This window comes from Ceratosolen solmsi, unplaced genomic scaffold (genome assembly GCF_000503995.2).
Source record: "Ceratosolen solmsi marchali unplaced genomic scaffold, CerSol_1.0 scaffold10, whole genome shotgun sequence".
NCBI lineage: Eukaryota > Metazoa > Arthropoda > Insecta > Hymenoptera > Agaonidae > Ceratosolen > Ceratosolen solmsi.
The window spans coordinates 16,158,640-16,173,821 of record NW_011948412.1 but is presented as its reverse complement, the minus strand read 5'-3'; the positions used below and the strand labels follow the sequence as shown (position 1 = coordinate 16,173,821).

General features: G+C 21.8%; 1 protein-coding gene and 1 long non-coding RNA gene across 5 annotated transcripts in view; both read right to left on the bottom strand.

Annotated features, from left to right (window-relative positions):
• twin (CCR4-NOT transcription complex subunit 6-like twin) overlaps positions 1-15,182 on the bottom strand; it is a 465,857-nt gene that overhangs the window by 52,847 nt on the left and 397,828 nt on the right. The window lies entirely within an intron of this gene.
• On the bottom strand, positions 10,299-11,714 carry LOC105360724 (uncharacterized). Its single transcript, XR_912816.1, has 3 exons — positions 11,680-11,714; positions 10,454-10,534; positions 10,299-10,370 (listed from the first exon to the last, which is right to left on the bottom strand). It is a non-coding gene; the product is annotated as an uncharacterized LOC105360724 (long non-coding RNA).

Here is a 15,182-nt window from a genome sequence, read left to right as displayed (position 1 = left end):
CGTACAAAGCATTGATGTTTGTCTTCTGCGTTTTTAATATGGTCGCACGCTTTATGGGCATCGCTTACGCATTTTGGATCAACCTAAATAAAAATAAATTGCAATAGATAAATATTTAAAAATTTTAAAGATAGTATTTACAAGTTTTCATTCTCTATAATAATGTTTATAAACGAGAATTCTTTATTTATTGCAAGATTCTCAACGAATGTACATTTTATCGAAATTTATTATTTAATTAAAAATAAATTAAATAAAACAATATCATTACTCGTAATATAATTCAAAACATTAGTCTCTCTCTCTCTCACTCTCACTCTCTCTCTTTGTTAAAAAGTAAGTTATCATAATGAATACTTAATTCTTGAATTAAGTATTAATGAATTAATTAAATATTAATTAAGAATTAATGAATACTTGTTATTATAATTAATTTCTTTAAGCTTATCTAATGTTTCGATTTTATTTTAGAATTTTAGTTTTAAATATGCAAGTACTTATTCTAATTCGAAAATATTCGGTTCCATACTCTTATGTTTACTTGAATCTACTTGATTCCATACTTAAACGTTAAACTGTTACAATTCCTATAAATGTATTTAACATTTCAATAATTTTCAGTATATTATATTTATATGGACCAACCGATGCTCTTCAAATATTCTTTAATATCATCTAAATGCATTTATAGTTTAATGATTCTTTACAAATTTTATGCTCTTACATGGCAATGTGCCATATTTCATATATCTGATAGCATCATACCAGATAACGAAAATAAGATTATTATATTTACTCGCTGATTAATTACACATATTCTTTTCTATCTACAATTGCAACTAAATCATGAATTAAAAATTGAGCTAAAATTGTAAAATTTATTAACAAACTCGTGTTTTCGCGTATTTTCAGCTGAATAATTAAACAGTAGTTATATTAATCCATTTGTACGTTTAATTTGTAATTTAATATGAATCATGTAAATATCGTCATACATACACATACATTTTTTTCGTATTTATGTTTTAAGTAATTTTTTAATTATAAGTTTGTAATAAATTATAATAGAAATTTAATGTCCAATATAAAGATTACAATCGATCACGTATTAAGGGAAAACAATCGACATAGCGTCATATTCACAATAATTTAAATTATAAGTGGGATCAAATTCATACGGTAACTAAGTAGATAAGACACTATTTCAACATGATCAGTTACGGTTTCTTCTATTACATCTTTATTGCAGTGGTTATTCTAGGAATCTCTCAAGCAAGTGTTACTGTAAGGGTAAAGTTAAGTCTAATATTTAAATTATTGAATGAATAATTATATGTAACTATAATTTTTTCGTAATATTAATATTGTAAAACAATATAGGCTAACGTCACGCTTCTATTATTACATTGAAATATGAAAATATAAAAAAAAAGAATAATTAGATGTATTATCACTGCAGGTGACCGATCCACAATGCATAGCCGCTGCACATAAAGAATGTGATAACATTCAAAACGCCTGGGCAAAAAAAAATTGCTTTGTACGTAATTTATATATGTGAAAACACGTTTATTATTTAAAATAATGTTATATAATTTGCATAATACTGTATCTCCATATTTTCCTGTTTACAGTATAGTTATTACTTGTCTCATGGTTGCATTCACATGAATAGATGAATGCATTTTTTTTCCTATAAGTGTTTTTTTGGAAATGTGATATACGACGTGCTATAAATACAGTACGTTCATAGAGTTCTTAGTAATACGTTGAAAAATACTAATAACTCTATGTTTGACAAACTTACTTCTGTACTACAATAAAATCTAAATTAAATAAATGTATAAATTAGTACATTATGTATACGTAATTATTACCCTATCAATTAGATCCTCTTTACTTTTCAATCGGAAAGGTCTATTACATCTTTTTATTTATTTTAAATTATACAAAATATTATATTCACTTACTTCATTCAGAGCGTATTAAATTTTTATATATATAAAATAGATCTTTCAATTCGTGAAAAATATTAATTTTTAATACGTAAAAGAATGAAGATCTGAATAGAGGCACTATGTTTATTGTTTTCAATTAAAAAATCAATTTCAAAATGTAAATATAAGTTATGGAAACCAATTAAAGCAATTGACGCAATAACGTATGCGGATTCAGCTTAAGATCGGCGACAATTACAGACAACAATAAATTATTAAAATGAATTAAATATCTAATGCTTCATTACCTATATAGCTATTAAATACGAAATCTATTAATAAATAAGCAACAGTATAATCCTATTAATTGTTCTAACGTTTAGACTGTTATTACAATACACCGTTATATTATATTATTTTATATTATTTATTTTATATCGTAAGTAACGGGTATAAAAAAGATCAATTTATTAGACATAATGAAATTAATTTATTTAAAATAATTAATAGTTCTAACCAAACGTCTCTTTTTAAAAAGATTATAATATAACCTATTTACCATCGTCGCTAATAAAGAAAGCTGTAAGTTGATAATAAAATTGTTATTTTTTTACAAGTGTTAAAAAGTATAATATTAATAATCAGTTATCTTTCATTCAAGAACAAAAATATTTAATCAATATAAATCACTACTGTGTATATATTTCAGTATATAATTTTGTTAACATAGGCATAAAAATTTTTTCCAATTTTATATTTCATGATAACATATTTCAAGATAATAGTACTTAAACATCAGATATATGAAATGGAGTTATAAAAGCATTTGGAGTCTGAAATAAGGTAGACAAAGTACAAACTTCAATATCATAATGGTCAGTTACGGTTTCTGTTACTGCATCTTCATTGTACTAGTTATTCTAGGAATCACTCAAGCAAGTGTGCTGGTAAGATTAAAATTAAATTTTGTTCCTATTTGAAGGAATAAAAAAATGCCTGCATTTTCATTTTGTAAATAAATAAGTCTAAGAAAAATATAAGTATAATTCTTTGTGATACTGACATTGTATAAATTGTTAAAACCACATTTAAACTTCCATTGTTACTTTTAAATATGAGAATGTAACTCTCATACGATATTACAGTATTATGTCTAATTACATTATCCTATCTGTACATTTCATACACGTACTTTAACCAAATTCTTTTATCACTGCAGGTGACTAATCCAAAATGTGTAGATCCTGCTCATAAATTATGTGATCCCATTAATGATATATGGGAAAGAAAAAAATGCTTTGTATGTAATTATTCATATATATGAAAATACGTGTATTATTTAAAATACTGTACTATTATTTACTTAACAATTGATTTTAATATTTATTGATTTACAGTATGGATATTACTCATCTCATGGATGTTTCCATAATTAAAGTTAAATGTAAACATACATCACTTAACCCAAAAAAAGTTGTCCTATAACTTTTACGGATTGCATTTGCCTTATTATAATGCACATGCGAAAGTGAATTAATTGCAATATGAAATTCAGAAATAAGAAGAACTCTATATTTTACCAACATTCTTCTATTTATACATTTGAATCAAAATTAATAATATAAATAAATAAATAAATAATTCTTATATGAAAAATCGTTGTTTTATTAAATTAGATGCTTTTTGCTTTTCAATCAGAAATTTCCATTACGAAAACTTTATTACGTTATATTTAATTTGCATTATACAAAATATTCCAATTACCTTCTCATTATATTTATATATAATTATATCATATAATATATTAATTTGTTATCTTTTATATTTTAAACATCGCTTTCTGAAATCTGATTTATTTATTATATTTTGTTTATCAATTCAAAATGAGTATTTATTGTTTAGTAGAATTTTTTTTATTATATTCTAAAATGAAAAAACTGCACAGTATAATGAGTATTAACTATATATGTCAGCAATCATCTGATCATATATTTTTCTATATTCTTAAAAAGTGTTATATAATTACTATGAAACATTCATTTACAATTTGATTATATTATAAATTTATAAAAATAATATAATTTTAATTTTTTCCGTTTATCAATTAATTCCAAAATATATTTTGCAAAAATTGTTAATCTATTTAGATAATAAAAATAAAAATAAATATCATGTTTAAAAATAATATTATATTTAAAATTAATATTATTGTGTGAAAATTAATATTAATATTATGTTTGTTCGAATTTCTTTAATGTGATGGCATTCGTTTCTTTATGAGCTTATTACATTTCCACCTAAATAAAATATATCTTTCAATTAATAAAATATATTAATTTTTAATACGTAAAAGAATGAAGATCTGAATAGAGGCACTATGTTTATTGTTTTCAATTAAAAAATCAATTTCAAAATGTAAATAGTTATGGAAACCAATTAAAGCAATTGACGCAATAACGTATGCGGATTCAGCTTAAGATCGGCGGACATTATAGACAACAATAAGTTATTAAAATGAATTAAATATCTAATGCTTCATTACCTATATAAGCTATTAAATACGGAATTTTTGAATGAATTGGCAATTTTATAATCCTATTATTAGTTGGTCTAACCTTGAGACTTTTATCACAATACATTTTTATTTCATATTATTTTAAATTATTTATTTTATATCATAAGTAACGGGTATAAAAAAGATAAATTTATTATTAATAATGAAAGTCATTTATTCAAATAAATTAATAGTTCTAACCAAACGTCTCTTTTTAAAAAGATTATAATATAACCTATTTACCATCGTCGCTAATAAAGAAAGCTGTAAGTTGATAATAAAATTGTTATTTTTTTACAAGTGTTAAAAAGTATAAAATTAATAATCAGTTATCTTTCATTCAAGAACAAAAATATTTAATCAATATAAATCACTACTGTGTATATATTTCAGTATATAATTTTGTTAACATAGGCATAAAAATTTTTTCCAATTTTATATTTCATGATAACATATTTCAAGATAATAGTACTTAAACATCAGATATATGAAATGGAGTTATAAAAGCATTTGGAGTCTGAAATAAGGTAGACAAAGTACAAACTTCAATATCATAATGGTCAGTTACGGTTTCTGTTACTGCATCTTCATTGTACTGGTTATTCTAGGAATCACTCAAGCAAGTGTTACTGTAAGGGCAAAGTTAAATGTTGTATTATCTTATTAAATAAAAAAATTGTTACTTTTTCTTTATTATATAGCAAGAGGTAAATAGTTTTATATAACTATAATCTTTTCGTAATATTAATACTGTAAAATCATATAGACTAACTTCACATTTCCATTATTACATTGAAATAGGAAAATATAAAAAACAGAAAATAATTAGATGTATTATCACTGCAGGTGACCGATCCACAATGCATAGCCGCTGCGAATAAAGAATGCGATCACATTGAAAACGCATGGGCAAAAAAAAATTGCTTTGTACGTAATTTATATATATGAAAAAATGTTTATTATTTAAAATAAGGTTATATAATTTTCATAATACTGTATCTTCATATTTTTCTGTTTACAGTATAGTTATTACTTGTCTCATGGTTGCATCCATTAGGATAGACGAATATAAATAATTACATATGCACAATGTTAATGAAATATTATGTATAATTTTGGGATATTTGAATATCTCTATGCTATACTAAATATCTTCTGTATTTATAATTCAATCAAAATAAAATAAATTTATAGATAAATAAGTCTTTAATTCGAAATTATGTTCTTTTCGATGAAATATTTCATTAATCCTCTTTATTTCTTTATGTATTAATTGTACTATGGATAATATTCTAAAAAGCTTTTGATCGTGTTTATATATTATAACATTTTGTCATACAATTGCTCACCAGATTTTCATTACTACATTCATGGCTTTCCAACAATATGATAATTTTTTTTGTAATATTTTAATATTTTTACATAATATTTGAAATATTATATATTATACGATTAAATTCGATATTGTGTGGTAATAGAAGATTAAAATTCATAAGTATCAATATTTTTCTTATAATTTCTTAAATATTATTAATAATTATTATATAATAAATACACAATACATAATCTGTATTAAGTAATAACTTTTAATTGTTTTGAAATATATCATATCGTAAATGATAAAGTCTTATTTGGTGACCATCCATTTTCTGCGCCGTCTAACTTTTGATACTTTTCTATTGTACAATATTAATTAATATTTTTATTATATTTAATAATTTAATATATTTAATATTAATTTCTCATTAAAACGCAAATACAAATTTTCATTAAAAACAAATAAGATTCATAATACCACAATTTACTTATCCCATGAATTAATATTCTTAAGTAAATGAAATTTGAATTGTATAATTATTTGATAATGGAGTTGAAGGTCTTTGTTCATATTTTTAAAACAACTATTGATTTTATCTATTCGCCTATTATCTTGAACTTGTTAAAACAATAAAATTGCTATATGAATGCATTAGCACGTAATATTTTAAACCTTAAAATAATCACACAGACACACACACACACACATAAATATATATATATATATTACTGAGTTTTCATTTTTAAATTAGAAGAAGCACGCACGCAAAGTTAATATTACAGAGACGTTAGATTCATCGCATTCATCGAAATTATAAAAAAATTTATTGGCGTCTGGAATCAGGTATATACAAGTAAACACTTCAAGATTCATTATGTTCAGCTTCCGATTCTTTGTCTGCATCTTCATTGCTTTGGCTGTTCTAGGAATTACACAAGCCGTAAAGGTATGTAATCGAAAATTTTCTGGTCAGAATACGAACTTAAATATTTAAAAATAAAATTTTTATACGAATCGAAACATTAGATAAGCTTAAAGAAATTAATTATAATAACAAATAAATGAATTATATATTTATTACGTAAAAGAATTAAGTATTCATTATAACTTACTTTTTCACAAAGAGAGAGAGTGAGAGAGAGAGAGACTAATGTTTTGAATTATATTACGAGTAATGATATTGTTTTATTTAATTTATTTTTAATTAAATAATAAATTTCGATAAAATGTACATTCGTTGAGAATCTTGCAATAAATAAAGAATTCTCGTTTATAAACATTATTATAGAGAATGAAAACTTGTAAATACTATCTTTAAAATTTTTAAATATTTATCTATTGCAATTTATTTTTATTTAGGTTGATCCAAAATGCGTAAGCGATGCCCATAAAGCGTGCGACCATATTAAAAACGCAGAAGACAAACATCAATGCTTTGTACGTAATTTATAATATAAATTAACAATACTAAATATACTTCTATATATTATAATAACAGCGATTTGTAAAATTGCAGTTGCAGTACTACAAAAGCCATCATTGCTTCCACAACTGATATAGTTTTTGCAATTAGTACATGTAAATTGTTAAATGTTAATGAACATCAAATAATAAGTAATGGTAGATGAATTTGAAATTGTTAAAAATTATTGTAAACTTCTTGAATAAATAAATGATATCGGCATAAGTTCCTTATTGTTATTATTCATTAATCATGTTTATTTACACAAAAGAATACAAAGCCAATAAATATTTGAATACAATGACTTATTGCTAATATTATAATATCACAAATAAATTTTTAATTTGTTTTTATTTAAAATTCAATACTTTACTAAGAAGAAGAATGTTTCAGCAGAATTTCATTTGGAATGTTATCAATAAAAGATTCTATTACTAGCTTAAGTTTTTCAAAGACAATCTAATGTTTTCTAAATAGTACTCAATGTAATTAATAAGAGGTTAAAAATATATAATTTTTGGAAAAAGGTAGAATATTATAAATTTTTTTACTCTTTCTAAACGGTTTTTATTACCGAGAATATGTAGTATCTAATATATTGTAGTTTATATTATAATTTATAATATATACATATATATATATATATATATTCATTTTACTCAGAATTTTATATGAAAACTACTATAAGAATAAGAAATTCAATTAATTTACGATAGCAGTCAAGAACCAGATATATTTATATTTTTTCAAATGTCTTCGTTATTTAATTCCTATGTATGCATTTATTGTTTGAGTAATATTATACATCTTGTAGTTTTATGTTACAACTAATGTTCTCCATCTGATTTTCTTTAATTTCGTATATATACGTTTTTTAATTTTATTATTATTTGCCAATTTTATTCTCTTATAAATGTGTATATTATATTATTATTGCATCATCATTGAAGTTAATAATATTAATAATATTATGATATTTACTAGTTTTATTAATGCATTTGTACGATTAATTGGAATCATGTAAATATCGTCATACATACACATACATTTTTTTCGTATTTATGTTTTAAGTAATTTTTTAATTATAAGTTTGTAATAAATTATAATAGAAATTTAATGTCCAATATAAAGATTACAATCGATCACGTATTAAGGGAAAACAATCGACATAGCGTCATATTCACAATAATTTAAATTATAAGTGGGATCAAATTCATACGGTAACTAAGTAGATAAGACACTATTTCAACATGATCAGTTACGGTTTCTTCTATTACATCTTTATTGCAGTGGTTATTCTAGGAATCTCTCAAGCAAGTGTTACTGTAAGGACAAAGTTAAATGTTGTATTATGTTATTAAATAAGAAAATCGCTACTTTTTCTTTTCATATGGCAGGAAGTGAAGAGTTATATATAACCATAATTTTTTCGTAATATTAATATTGCAAAATTACAGAGACTAACTTTGAGCTTCCGTCATTACGTTAAAAATATAATTAAAATACTAATATAACTTTTTACCATGATTTTGACAGTATTTATAATTTAATTTGAATTATATAAATAAAAAAATTCGACGTATTAGTATATAACTCTTGCTTCGTTTTTGTACCTCACATTATTATCATTGCAGGTGACCGATCCACAATGTGTAGCCGCTGCGAATAAAGAATGTGCTAACATTGCAGACCAGTTAGCAAAAAAAAATTGCTTTGTACGTAATTTATATATATGAAAATGCTTTTATTATTTAAAATAACGTACTATAATTTTTATAACACTGTATCTCTATATTTTTCTGTTTCCAGTATAATTATTACTTGTCTCATGGTTGCATCCATTAGGATAGACGAATATAAATAATTACATATGCACAATGTTAATGAAATATTATGTATAATTTTGGGATATTTGAATATCTCTATGCTATACTAAATATCTTCTGTATTTATAATTCAATCAAAATAAAATAAATTTATAGATAAATAAGTCTTTAATTCGAAATTATGTTCTTTTCGATGAAATATTTCATTAATCCTCTTTATTTCTTTATGTATTAATTGTACTATGGATAATATTCTAAAAAGCTTTTGATCGTGTTTATATATTATAACATTTTGTCATACAATTGCTCACCAGATTTTCATTACTACATTCATGGCTTTCCAACAATATGATAATTTTTTTTGTAATATTTTAATATTTTTACATAATATTTGAAATATTATATATTATACGATTAAATTCGATATTGTGTGGTAATAGAAGATTAAAATTCATAAGTATCAATATTTTTCTTATAATTTCTTAAATATTATTAATAATTATTATATAATAAATACACAATACATAATCTGTATTAAGTAATAACTTTTAATTGTTTTGAAATATATCATATCGTAAATGATAAACTCTTATTTGGATGTCTATTTTGAACGCAGACTAAATGAATAAGATAAAATGATTATCGAAATTGTAACAATAAAATTAAGTTGATAAATATAATTATTTTTATTAATTATAATTTTTTTATGTAATTCTTAATTATATATATTCAAGTATAATTGCATTATCTATTCAAATGATTTGATTTATATAACAAATGAATAATAACCTACAACCAATAACTGATACAATATATTTGTATATGCATATTACACAAACTTATTCTTCTATTATAATAATATGCAATATAATTTCATTTTATAATCACATTTATTAAATGAAATAAATGAATGTTTTATTTGAATTTTTTTCTGAACTTCAATAAGGATACAATATTAAAGCTTAGCTTTAGCGTATTAAAACATTTCAACAATTTTCAGCAATAACGTTATTTATTAAAAACCGAAATATTAATACGAAATTGTATTTTCATTTTAAATTTGATTATATGAATTTCGTAAAAAAAATATGAAGTTGGTGATAAATACTAATTTTTGGGTATAAATAAAAAAGAGGTTTTTAATTAAGAATTTTCAGAAAAATGTATTCTGTGTAAACAAAGTTTAATGATATTTAAGAAATATATTTAAATATATTGCATACATAACTGTATATTATTATGGGTTACAATGATGTTGTTTGTAGTAATCAAGCTAAAAATAAAAAATATATACTAATTAAATATATTATTTGCTATCTATAAAATAATTTAATATGTAAATTTACAAATACATACAAAACAAATTGCCATTGCTGTAGAATCTTTAATACCATCACATTTTACCATTGCCTGCTTCATACATTCCACCGATACTGCCTGAAGTTATAAGAAATTTTATTCCATATCATTGCCCAAAATACTAATATCAGATGAGAAAACAATGAGATAATAATAAAAAATATATGCAAAATTTTATTTTTAAAACATTTTTATTGTATACTGAAGGACATTTTATATATTTCTTACATTATTTCAAGTTTTCCTTTTTCACGTAAAAATGTAATATCTTAAAAATAAATATAAGGTTGATGAATTAAAATTTTTATAAATAAATTATATAAATTAGAATCTTTCTATTTCTAATAGTTAGAAAGAAAAGGTATTACCTTTTTTAAAGATAATTTTTTTTAATTCTACAAGGTATTATATATTATTTGTTGGATTTTAATTTTGTGATGATCTTAATACTAAATAATTTTTTTTCAAAATAAAATAGAACAAAACAGTATTAAATTATAGATATTATATAAATATACCGATTCCCATGTTTATGAAAAGTAAAATAATTTAAAAATTACTAATAAGTATTTGCTATAAGTTTACTCTACTTAAAATTGTAATTATCATTTTCAATTATTTTTGTTAATCTCAAACTTTGCATTTATAATATTTTGATGTATTTATCGAAAAATACCTAGTTTTACATAGTTAATTAAATGTCATTTACATGAGGTTTGAAATTTTTATATTTAATAATATTCAACTAATACAATTTATATACATGAAATTCACAAATACTTTTTTATTCCATAATCAGATAGTACAAAAATAATTTGAATAATTGAAATAATTTTAATAATTTGCTAATTTTAAAAGATTTTAATACATGCATAAAAATACAAAAAGGTATCGAGAAGGACAAGTGACATCCAATTTTGGAAAAAATTTGCCAACATTATTTAACTCAAGACATAAACTTTGTAAAAATTACAATAAAAAGTATTCAATTATTAAACTACAACACATTATTGATAATAAGCAATATTACACTGGCATACTTGATAAAATAATTAATCTGATTGATTTTTTAGTTATACATTTTTTACATTACTAATATAATATTCAAAAGATATTGTAATTATCATTAAATATTTATTGAGCAATACTGAATTGAAATGAAACATTTCAAATTATTAATTAAAAATTTCAATAGTTTCGAAATATTCTATAATAATACGTACTGCGACATTATCGGTAAATAATAATATTATTAACCCAAATAATATGTATAAAATGAAATTGTAGGAAAACATTGTCAAAGATTTAATGTTATTGTGAATATAATTGAAATGGTTACTCTTTTAAATATAAATTATCTATATATTTTTATGATGTTTGTTAATATAATTAAATAAATTTATGTTTACTTGATAAGTACTTTTTTAATATGCAGTAAAATCAACTTACGTATTAATTTAATCTTATATTAAATTTACGAGGTAACGAATATCAAAGCTATAAACAGCATAAATATGTGATTTTATTCAAATAATCTGATTAATTTTTCCTCGCTAATATACAATAACTCACACTGAGACTTAAGAATGACATAGATCACTCATTAGTTAGTCGTGAAAAAATCAACTTCCCTTAATTATATTGTCATTTTGTCATTGTCATTATATTGTCAGATTTTGACCTATAGGTGATGCTTGTTCATGATTCATTCCCTTAATTTTCTTTCGACTTTTATGGATTGATGATTTAATGCAATAGCCTAGAAACACAATATTACAAGTTTTACTTTTAAGTATTTAATCCCGATGTGATACAATCAATTAATACTGATTTTATAATTTTCTTTAAAATCCATTAAAATCTTCGGAATTATATCTAAGTCCTTTCACAAAAATCTTCTGTTTAGAAATTTTTATACTTACTTTTTAATCTATTAAAATTAAAAAAGCAAATACGCCATTTTTATTTTAATTTCTCAATAGGGAATTCGAATACAATATATATTTAGGCCTTTTCAGAGATTATTATGCTTTAAGAAAAATTAACAGTTAACAGTCCGGACCACAGTAAATATTCTCATTATTGTGAGAAAATTGATATGATCCAACTTTAGGCTTAATATTTTTTAATACTAAAAATTAATTATTAGAAATAATTATTAAAATTCAAAATAATTATTCAAAATAATTCAAACTATGTTAGAATTCGTGTATTTTACAGATCATACGCTGCAAATAATGAATACAAATATTAATATAATAAAATCCTCCATTTTAAAATATAATACATTATGCGATTATAAGATTAATAAAATTATTATAAAAATTGTAATATGTACAATAATATCGTAGTAATGTCTTCAATAAATGCATCTTTAATATTGCATAACTTCATAATATAAAATTATCTATCTATTACCTAGTTTATTACAATTAATAAAAAAATAGTAAAGTAAAGAATTACATGTACATTTAAATTTAACAAATTTTTTTATTTATTGTGTAATTTATATCAATAGGTATAAAAATATTCTTGTTTGGATAAACTTATGGATTATGCTATATTATGAGATAATATAATGTATACATTGTTATCAATAAAAACTAGTGGAAATAATTCAATAATAAATAATAAAATTAATAAAATTCTTTCGTATTTATGAAATAATTTATATATTTATTTGTAAATAGTTCTCAATACATAATCAATTGTATAAATATCATTTATAATTAATAAATCATTAATTATTTTCATAATTTTCAATTTCACAAATATTCTGCCCAAATTTTGAAGGCTAATACAACTCCAAATAATTACAAACGGCAATGTTTGGCGATATAATCGAACTAAAAAGAAAAGCATTCAGTGAATAAAAGTATAATAATTGAAGGTAAATATGAATTATCAAGTCACATACAATACAAGCCTGCCTTTCCTCTCCTTCTGGCTTTGATGCACATGCTATTTCAGCATTATGACGGCATTCAAGAGAAGAAGCTGGGTTCTATTTTTGCAACACATGATAATAGTATTAAACTAACTAATTATTACTAATAAAATTAATGAATATCTGCAGTAATAATTATACGGTATAAACAGTATCTTAAACAAGTCATAACTTACAAACGATATTGTATAAATGAAAGTAATAAATAAGCTGTATATGGAATAAGTATATATAAAAATTCATTAAATAAATATATTCAATATCTAAAATATAATCGATATTCTATCAGAGATGGATAGACCAAAATTTTTTATGAAATTTCATTTTGTTTAATCTTGTATATTTTATTTCATAGCTGTTATTATTGTATATTATTGTGTTTATAGAATAATATTACGAAATTGTTTATTATATGCTTTTAAAAATAAAAATCATTACTTACAATTTTATTTAATATATATTAGTCACCATACTATTTTAAACGTCTAAGCTTTTTTTTATTGATATTTAAAAATTTATATAATTCATAATCCATACTGAAGATGATGCTTTAATTAAAGAAGCGTCGATTTTAACTTCATTTATTTATGTCTATTTATTTTATTTTGTATTTTGTAATAACACATTGAATATATTAAATTTAGATTTGTTGAAAAAAATTAATATTTAAATTTTTTTTCGATTGTATTTTTGAAAAAAGTTTTACTGGTAAATAAAAAATAAATTATATATTTACGTACAGCCGAAATATCTTGTATACTGAATAAAAGGAATCCGAAAATAACGCAGAGAAATAAACTATAGTGAGGCATGGTGAGAATTCAAAGTTGGTTATAATCCAAAAATTATGTTTCTATGAAAATACTGGGTCTCATTTATATATAAAAATTATAATTTACGTTATAACAAAAATATAATGACGAAAGAAATTTGTACAAAAACAAATTTCATATAATCACGAAAAAAAAATAAAAATTTAACCACGTCATTTTGATGATATACACAAATATGAATTATGATGTTTCCTTGTTAATGCTAATAATTTAAAATATTGGTATAATTTGAAAATTATCTAAATCAATCGCTAAATATAAAAGTATGAAAAGTATTTTCAGATTAACATGAAAATAAAATATTAAATATAAATAAAATAAGAAAAAACATCCTTAACTCTCAAATATAAAAACTTTCATAGATTAATAGTGATACTAGCAAAACAATTAATTTATTAAATTTATTAAACAATTCGTAAAATTCGAATATTTTTATGTTAATACTGAAATAACACTTTAAATACCGGCTAACAGTATGATTGTTAATTAAATAAGATTTTTTAAATTTTATTTACTTAAGAAAAATTAGTTTAACAAAATTGATTTTAAAATAAAACTAAATTTTGCTTTAATTTAATCTGAAAAATATGCAATCTATTATATATTAATATTTTGATAAGGTAGAAGGATTGTAAAATATGGAAAAATTCTAATATATTATACATTGTCTTTATAACCAGATCAATATTTGATAAATATTGACTTTTTAAATAGGCTATCTTTGAAAATAACTAATATTTCAACATAACAAGTTTAATATACAATTTGTATATATCGAATAATATAAATTAAATGAAATTCAACAGAGTTGATTGGTTTGAATTTCGGTAGTTTGTAGATTATAACTGAAGCATTTTTTGATTGTTTTCTTTTGTACGCTGGCAATTTCATTCATTTAATGCTGGCATTTTAATTTTTACATTCTCATTGTCTACCTCTCTTTCCC